The 8,388-nt window shown below is 35.9% G+C and overlaps 1 non-coding gene across 1 annotated transcript; it reads left to right on the forward strand.

Annotated features, from left to right (window-relative positions):
• The first annotated feature begins 8,085 nt into the window (after nt 1-8,085).
• Nucleotides 8,086-8,157, forward strand: Trnah-gug (transfer RNA histidin (anticodon GUG)). The gene has a single exon. It is a non-coding gene; the product is annotated as a tRNA-His (tRNA).
• Nucleotides 8,158-8,388: the final 231 nt, after the last annotated feature.

The raw sequence follows: 8,388 nt of genomic DNA on the forward strand, positions 1-8,388 counted from the left end.
TGACAGAATGTTTGTGTACTCTGGGCTGCAAACACCATACTAAAAAAATAATTACTGCATTAAATTCAGAAAATAATTTTTCGACTTTTGTCTTTTAATAGATTTTCTTAATTTACTACCCCCCAACCAAAATGCTTTTGTCTGTTTTAGTACCTCCTCCCTCATATTATCACTCTTAGTTATTATTATTAATAGCAAGATAATATCTTGCAGCTTAACGCTTGAAACAAATGTTACGATTTATTCATTCACTGCATTTTAATTTAAGTTATGTTATAATCATTATTTGTTTTGGTTTTATTGATTTAGCCTTGAAATTGCCCTTCGCTTGTCTGTTAAAAGTTTTTTTTTAATGGTTCCAAGTTAATTTTCGTTTATATTTCCATTAACGTTGCTTTTATCATATCTGGTGGATATGCATCCTTGGTATTTTTATAGTTGTAGTTGTTATGAGCTAGTATTCCGAGTGCAGTTTAAATTTTTTAAAGTGTCAGAGCTTGCTGTGTTTTTCTGTCTGTCGGTGGACTCATTTCCACTTATCTTAGCGTCTTTTGTTAGAGTATTTCCATCCAAAAGGAGCGAATCTTGCAATGGATCCAAATATTATAATTGAATATTTTATTAGAATGTTTACATTTTCTTACACCTTCCTCCCCCCACCCTCAGATTTCAAATATGAGGTTCTCATAACGACTGGATGTTCCTATAATTACATTATGATCTTCAGATTTTTTCCCAAAATGTTGTAGAAAAAGTATTTTGTAAATATGACCACATACCTTTCAATTCACTTTTACATCAAACTGTAAAAAAGGGCTAATAGCAGGAACACTTTAGGCCTACATTAAAATAAATGGTTTTTGTCTCCTCCCTCACTTCTTCGCACCAATACAATATTTAAGGTCAACTGGTCACCTCAAACTTATAAAAAGATTCATCTTGATCATGCTCTTTCTGTGAATGTCCAAGTTGAATATTTGAATTGTGTGTGAACGTGAGGTCTCTTGGGGTTCTCATGGTGTTCAAGTCATTTTGTAAGTATAAATTTGGTAAAATATGGTGGCTACCCCTTAGAGAACGACATTAGAGAGTTACAACCCAATCAGAGGGCCGAAACCCAACATCCTTCTCTTCCACCAAAATTGTCTACATTATGTTTGTCTACATTAGGCAATTAGCGGACAAATTACCTAATTTAATTACCAAGTTTGTCTACATTAGGTAATTAGTGGACTTTAGGTCCCATAGGACTGAAAAGGAATTATAATGACTTAACAATTCCTACTTCTAAGATATTTCAGCCATTTTGAAATAAAAGGGTGGTCTGAAGTTTTTTGTGCGAAGCAGCTGGCATATACGGAGGCACCCAGGGACACATTTAGCCTTGGGGAGCAAATGAAAAACTTCTGGCATATGAAAAGCACATTAGAAAATTTATTTACGTTACACAGAGTCTGGCTTTAAGCATTTACAACAAATCATCAATAGAATATAACCGAAAAATTAAATATGTGGTATCAATTGCCAAAAAATCCTTTGAGTCACCAACTTTGACAAAAAAAAATTACGATTCCTCAGATGGTTCTGATGGTTCTCTCTGATGATTTTGATACTCTTTTCAAAAAGTTTTGGCGTTCCTGAAAGGTTCCTAATATGACCTAATTTTCTACTAAGAGCTGGATTCTGTGGATCCCACTTTTCAGATGTATTTCTTTTGTTGGTCCCTAATCTGCGACTTTCCCCCTCTTGGATGAGAAAAGTATATAGGGACGCAGGGAGTGACATTTTTGTTACACCTATGAGGTGATTTTCCACAGTCCTGGCGGCACAATAGCAATGCCTAAGCAAAGAGTTGAGTAGGCTGTAAGTATTATTCATTTATTCAATTAACGTTTCGTCGAGCCACTTCGTATGGAAAAAGTTGTCATTGAACCTTCAAAATGGGGTAATTTGGTTAGAAATTAAAAGTTCTAGTACCTTTTTTTATGAGTCACACGTGACTGGAGGGCAATCAAGTCCTGAGCTATATATCATTTTTATAGCCCCTCTCCCCAAAGACATGCGATCAAAATCTGGAGATAGAGATTTTGTTCAGCATGGTCGAAAGGTCCAGTAACTATGCCCCTGGGGTTGAAACAGCCCCTGGAGCAAGGAATTCCCCTGTTTGTAACATCTAGGATTTCCTATTGGGAAACCAATAACTCTGCCTCTGAGAATGACACAACCCCACAGCCTTCGGGGCAAGGAATTTTCCCGTGGTTTATATATAGGATTTGCTATGGGAAAGGGTACATTTACTTTTTTTACTTTAATAAGTGATTAAACAAAAAAAGGTTTTTTTTTACTGGAAGTAAGGAGCAGCATTCAATATTAAAACAAACAAAAATTGCCCCATATGTGAAGGTTGCTACCCCTTCCCCAATACCCCTCTCTTCACACTAATGTTTTTTAAGTACTTTCAAAAAAGGTTCTAATTATAATTACACAGACCTTTTGTTTCAGGAATCGTTCTTCAAGAACTGGAACAAAAAGTCAAGCTTTAGCGTAAAGAGTGGGGTATTACGTAGGGCTTAGTCCCCCTTACATACTAAATAATTTATGTTTGTTTTAAGTTTTAATGTTACTCCTTACTTTCAGCTGAAAAACTTGTTTTTTATTTGATTTCTGATCATTTTTCAAATAATCCCAGGGAATCCGCCCCGATCCACGAGAAAACGCCTATGGAAAATTCATCTATAGACAGTTCCACCCACATAAAATTCTTCCGCCAAGAAATTGCCCCCAAACAATTTCATCCTCGTTGGGAATTCCCCGAGAAAATTTCTTGCTTACGATCCCGCCTTAAAAATACTTCAAGCATACTTTCATTTGGAAAAAGACTTGTTTTTTATTTGATTTTATTTGATTTCTGGTAGTGTTTCTGGTCATGAAGGAATCTCTCTGCATGAAAAATACTACCTGCAAATCCCCCCTTTCCCAATGGAAAGTTTGTCCCGAAGAGAATGTCCCCATGGATAATTTCTCCTGATGATAATTCCCTCATGGAGAATTTCTCCCGTTGGAAATCCCGACGTAAAAATACCTCACAGGTTTCCAACTCTGCTGAAAGTTTCCCCTGGACTATTCCCCAACAGTATCTCCACATGTAAAATAAATTCCTCAACGAGAAAGTAAGACAAAAAAAACGAATTTTGTACATGAATTCTGGCAAATTTCCCCCGTAAAAAATTTCCCCAGGAAAGTTCACCTCCGGAAACTTCCATCCCAATGGGAATTCTTTTTGTTAAAAATCAGGTTCACGAAAATCCCCCCGTGAAAAATATTGGTGTAATTCCCTACAACAAATCCTATTTGTAAACAATTTGAGCAAAATTTATAATTTGCAGCCTATCCTCCAGGGCCCTGGTGACCTTTAGCTATACTGAACAAAACGACTATCTCAAAATTTTGATCAGACCACATTCGGGAAAAAATGGCATTGGAAGGGGCTAGTTGCCCTCCAATTCCTTAGGCCACTTAAAAAGGGCACTAGAACTTTTAATTTCCGTTCAAATGCCCAATCTTTTAGGATTATATCTAATCTGACTATAGATTTGATACAATCAGCCCTGGGAAGAAAAAAGAAAAAAGCCAAATAAGCACGCATCTGTGATCTTTCTTTTGGCAAAAGGTACAAAATTCAACATTTTTAAAGATGGGAGCTTGACAAATCTACAGTAGGGTTCTCTGATACGCTGTATCTCATGGTGCAATTTTAAGTAAGATTCTTTGAATTTTCAGGGACGTTTCCCCTCTTTTTTAAAAATCAGGCAAATTTTTTCAGACTTGAACTGTTGATGATAAACATTCAACTTAATGAATTTTATATAAGAGATTTGAGTTTATTTCTCACATTTGGAATCAGCATAAAAAGTCAATTCTTTTGACGTATCTATTGTTATCAAAATTCTGTGTTTTAGAGTTTCGGTTACTATTGGGCTGTGTCGCCCCTTTACTTTCAGTTTATTAATAGGAGCTGTTTGATAGTAGCTAAATAGAAACTACGGCGATGATAGCACGTACTTTAAAGTGATTTTTTTTTCCTGCTACAATAGATGAGCAGAAAGGACTGATACTTCGATATCACTTTCATCACTTCTCTCATAAAATCCAGCAAAATGGACATTTCGTTACTACAGCCATACGGATGTTGTCATACCTCCTCTGGTAACTAGTGGCGTCCTAATGTTGCTGTTAAATAATAATAAAAAAAAAACATTTTTTCAACAGAATGCAACTAATAGGTAGGCTAACACTAACAGCTTTCGCCGTATTCTAACCAACTCTTTGTTGTTGAGCATGGTAGCCAAAGATTGCTGTAAAACTCGTGGGTAGACTTAAATAGAGGTTAAATTAAAATTGAAGTCTTTTCCTTCTGTTAATAAATAAGTCATTGCTATTAATAATTTAAAAATTTCAAAGTTGCATAATGTTCTTTAAGAAACTTTACCCGTTATAGAACGTATTGGTTTCTCTGTTTTGTCAACAGGATGGTTTTCTAAGGATACACTAGCTTTCAAAATAATCCCAAACTTTTTTTTTTTTAATGCTGGTTATGCTCCCAAGACTTTACAAACGTAAGTACCAAAAAAGAACCGCAATGGTCTTGGGACAAAATTATTTGAATTAGATTATTGCTGGTACAGCTAAAAACTTATAGGAGCTTATAGTTTTTTTATATTGGTAAATATTTGCTGTTGAACATTCTGAGAAATCGTATATAATCTGAAACCATGTATCACCTCCAGAGATTCCAAGAGAAATCCTGGAATGGAGGAAAAGTTCATGGGAGAGGAGATACATGTATCCTGAAGTTTTGCTCGGAGTAGCTAGATTTTGGGAAGGGGAGAGTATTTGCAAAAAAAATAAAAACCACATAAAAACTTCATTTATATTCATTTTTTTTACGTTTCTACAAATCAGTAAAACTTTTTAAGGGGAGAGGGGTGTTTGAATCTGTTACCCCCCCTAGGATTTTTCCTTGACCACCTTATTCCAAAAGGGAGAGGTACTCAAGTTAATCCATATCGCCTAACACGGCGTCCTGCTACTCTAGCATACACCTTGGGGCAACACAAAACACACTATATAAATCAAAAATAGGTTATTTACTTTTCTACAGGTAATAAATTAACAACAGAAGTAGAGGAGCCAGTCTCAGGAACATGGTTATCATAACCCAAAATAATTAAGCCACGGTTTGATCAGAGCTTAAAGCGTCAGACGTAAATACACTTCAATTGAAAAAGTTGGAAAAAGAAGTAGAAGTAAATCAGCTTATGCATACACAAAAAGCTTATGCATACACATTTAAGCTTATGCACACACATTATGCATACACAATACACAAAAAGCTAGGAGGTAAATATTATGACAGTAAAGCCTATGGAGAAATTCGAAAAGGGACGATTGGAATAATTTGTAGAGTAAATTTTCAGACAGGACCAATCATTTAAATTAACTTGTATGAATAGATAGATAGATCTTCCCATGCCTCCTGGCACATAAAGAGAACAGGATGCCTCTCGGCGATGAATTATTCAGTGCTGCAGACAAAAGATCTGCCATTGATATCTGAACAATTTAGCGTCCTTCTTTGGACATCGGTCTAGCGTTGCTTAATGTCGCCCATACCTGATCCCAGGAGGGACCTAGCATCATTAGTCATGAGGGAGTTGACCTTTGTCCATATTTATCCAGTCTTTCAACTAGTAGTGCCATCAACTACTTCCAATTTTATAGTTCACAAAGGACTGCTTAGTTTTATTGCGAATGAAAGCGTTCATAATCTTGTCAGTAAATCTGTTCCAAAAATGCGTCTAATACAGCAATTCTCAATCCCTCGGATTAATTTTTAGAAAAGCTTAGTGAGCCTCGAAAATTCACATCATATTATTGAGAGAACCTTAGGCCGCTATTAAAGATCCAGAGCTTGATTTCTGTGGAGTAGGATGTACCCTTCGATAGGCTTGCAAAGTTATTAAAACCGCTTCCTTTATGTGTGGTAGTTTCACGTCCGAGATTTTCATCAAAGTCGATGGTGCTTCAAAGGTACTTAAATTTTTCAGTCTTCCCAAGCACATCAGTTTCAACTTAGAGTAGAATGCAGATAATTTACTGGAAAAAGAGCTTGCTTTGTTTTTTCTTTTTTAGATTTGCAGGCTACTCCTATCTTGCCGATTTGATTTTGTGTTTTCCGTAAAGCGCTAGTTTTACAGAATTCTATAAATGTTGGGACATGTACAACATGTAGCTGAAACTACAACAGGAACGCATTACAACTGCACTGAAACTGAAACAAAGAAGAAATCATTCTGAGTATGAGGGATCGTTTCCTTCTCAACTCATCGCTCTTTTTGCTAAAGTTTTTTAGCTTTTAAAAAGGAAAAAAACTTATTCTAATTCATTTGATTTGTGTTTCAGCAATCATTCTTAAAGAATTGAGATACAAAGTCAAACTGTAGCGTGAGGAGCAAGGGGTTGAGGAGGGGCAACCACCCTCAAATACGGTAATTTCTATTCGTTGTAAGTTTTAATGTCGCTTCTTACTTTCAGTTGAACAACTTTATTTTTTTAATTTTATTTCTGGTCGTTTTTTAAATCATGCAAAGACCTAACCAAAACTGATGTGGGCTATCGGCCCCATAAGCCCCCGATTTATTGTTGTTAAATTGTTTATATCGATGACTGTTAATTTGGCTCGTTGCGTTCCACTTTTTTAATTTTATACTTAGGAACGAGATGGTGGATTGTGATAAAATTTTTTAATTTTGATTAAACATAAAATTTTGACAAAATTTGAATGTTTATTCAAAATTTTTGATGAACAGTATTTTTATTGAATAATTTCTTAATAATATTTTTACTACGGAATTTTGGGTGGACGGAGAGGGGTATTGTTGTTTATAAAGATGGAAATTCTCCGTTTAAACACTTTATATTCATATGTTTAATCACATTGAAAGATTGTTTTTAATAGGGGAATAGATATATTGCCACTAAAAATTACTAAAAACAAAGATCCTGGTAGAACTTGTCCCCCTCCCAACAATAAATTTTCTGGCAAGGCTGAGGATTCCCCGCCTTAGCTTTTCCACCTCTGTGCCGGTAGGCATGTGACTGTGATATTCTATGGTACAAAGAAGAAGATTTTCTAATGGGAGGGACACTTTTACTCCCCCCTCCTAGTGTCTATAATGAAAACATAGACCAAAATGTTCCTGGGGATCAAAAGGAAATATATTTTAATTTTTTACACACACATACCCATCCGTAAAATTCCTAAGAAGGCTCAATGACAGTAGGGATATTTGGGTATTAAAATTCACTTTCTGAGTCATCTGAACCCCGTCTTTCTTAAATGAGAGAAGCATTTTCCTGCAATAAGCAGAGAGGCGTCACTCGCAACACCCTTGTTCAGGCTTAGTCTAAATGAAGAGAAATGACCGACCAATTCCTTATTCAGCCCCCCCCTACAACCACACTCTTCTTCATTTATGTGAAGGCTCATGGAGAGTTAGACAATTTGGGAATTGAAATGCGTGCTTTTTAGCATCTGGATCCCCCACCAGCAAAAATGACAACGCCCCCGTCCTAATAGCTGATGCACAATAACACATCACTAACATAATTTCATGTAAAATCAAGTGAATCAACTTGAACTAAATCGAGAATGAAGATAAAAGTCAGTATTGACCAATTATCTTCTATAGAGTAGGTGACTTTTTGGGAACAAGTGTGCGGTCGTGTGGTGTTACTTAATTCCACTGGAACTGAGAAGTTCAGTATATAGTTTTTAGATACTTTCAAGCCGACTAACTATATCAGAATTTTCAATCGATAGCAACTTGGTCCTCTTTGGGATGTGGCCACACGTAACAAGTTTACCCTTGATTTTACTAGTTTTTTTTGTACTCTTAGCTTATGAGTTATATCAAACAACAAAATTATTATCACCTATTATATTATCAGCCTATCATAAGCACTGAAACAAATTAACAAAATCTTGTTTTCAAGAACTTTCCAATGTTCCATCTCCATTGACAAGCCGTGATCGTCTAGTGGTTAGGACCCTACGTTGTGGCCGTAGTAACCCAGGTTCGAATCCTGGTCACGGCATCTTTTTACATGGAAGAAGACCGCAATGAACATTTGAGGTGAACCAATTCAAATGGATAATAAAATACAGGAAGAAATTGGCAAGTTAATTGCTAATTTCAATAGGATGATTTAGATCAGATTTTGCATTGTAGGGTTTTGACGCAAAGAGTCCTTTTAACAGACGGTATTTAGCAATTATGTCACCCTTCATCCGCAAAATATGTCCTAGCTATGTGAGCCTTTCCCTCA

This window comes from Artemia franciscana, unplaced genomic scaffold (genome assembly GCF_032884065.1).
Source record: "Artemia franciscana unplaced genomic scaffold, ASM3288406v1 PGA_scaffold_36, whole genome shotgun sequence".
In the NCBI taxonomy this organism is placed as follows: domain Eukaryota; kingdom Metazoa; phylum Arthropoda; class Branchiopoda; order Anostraca; family Artemiidae; genus Artemia; species Artemia franciscana.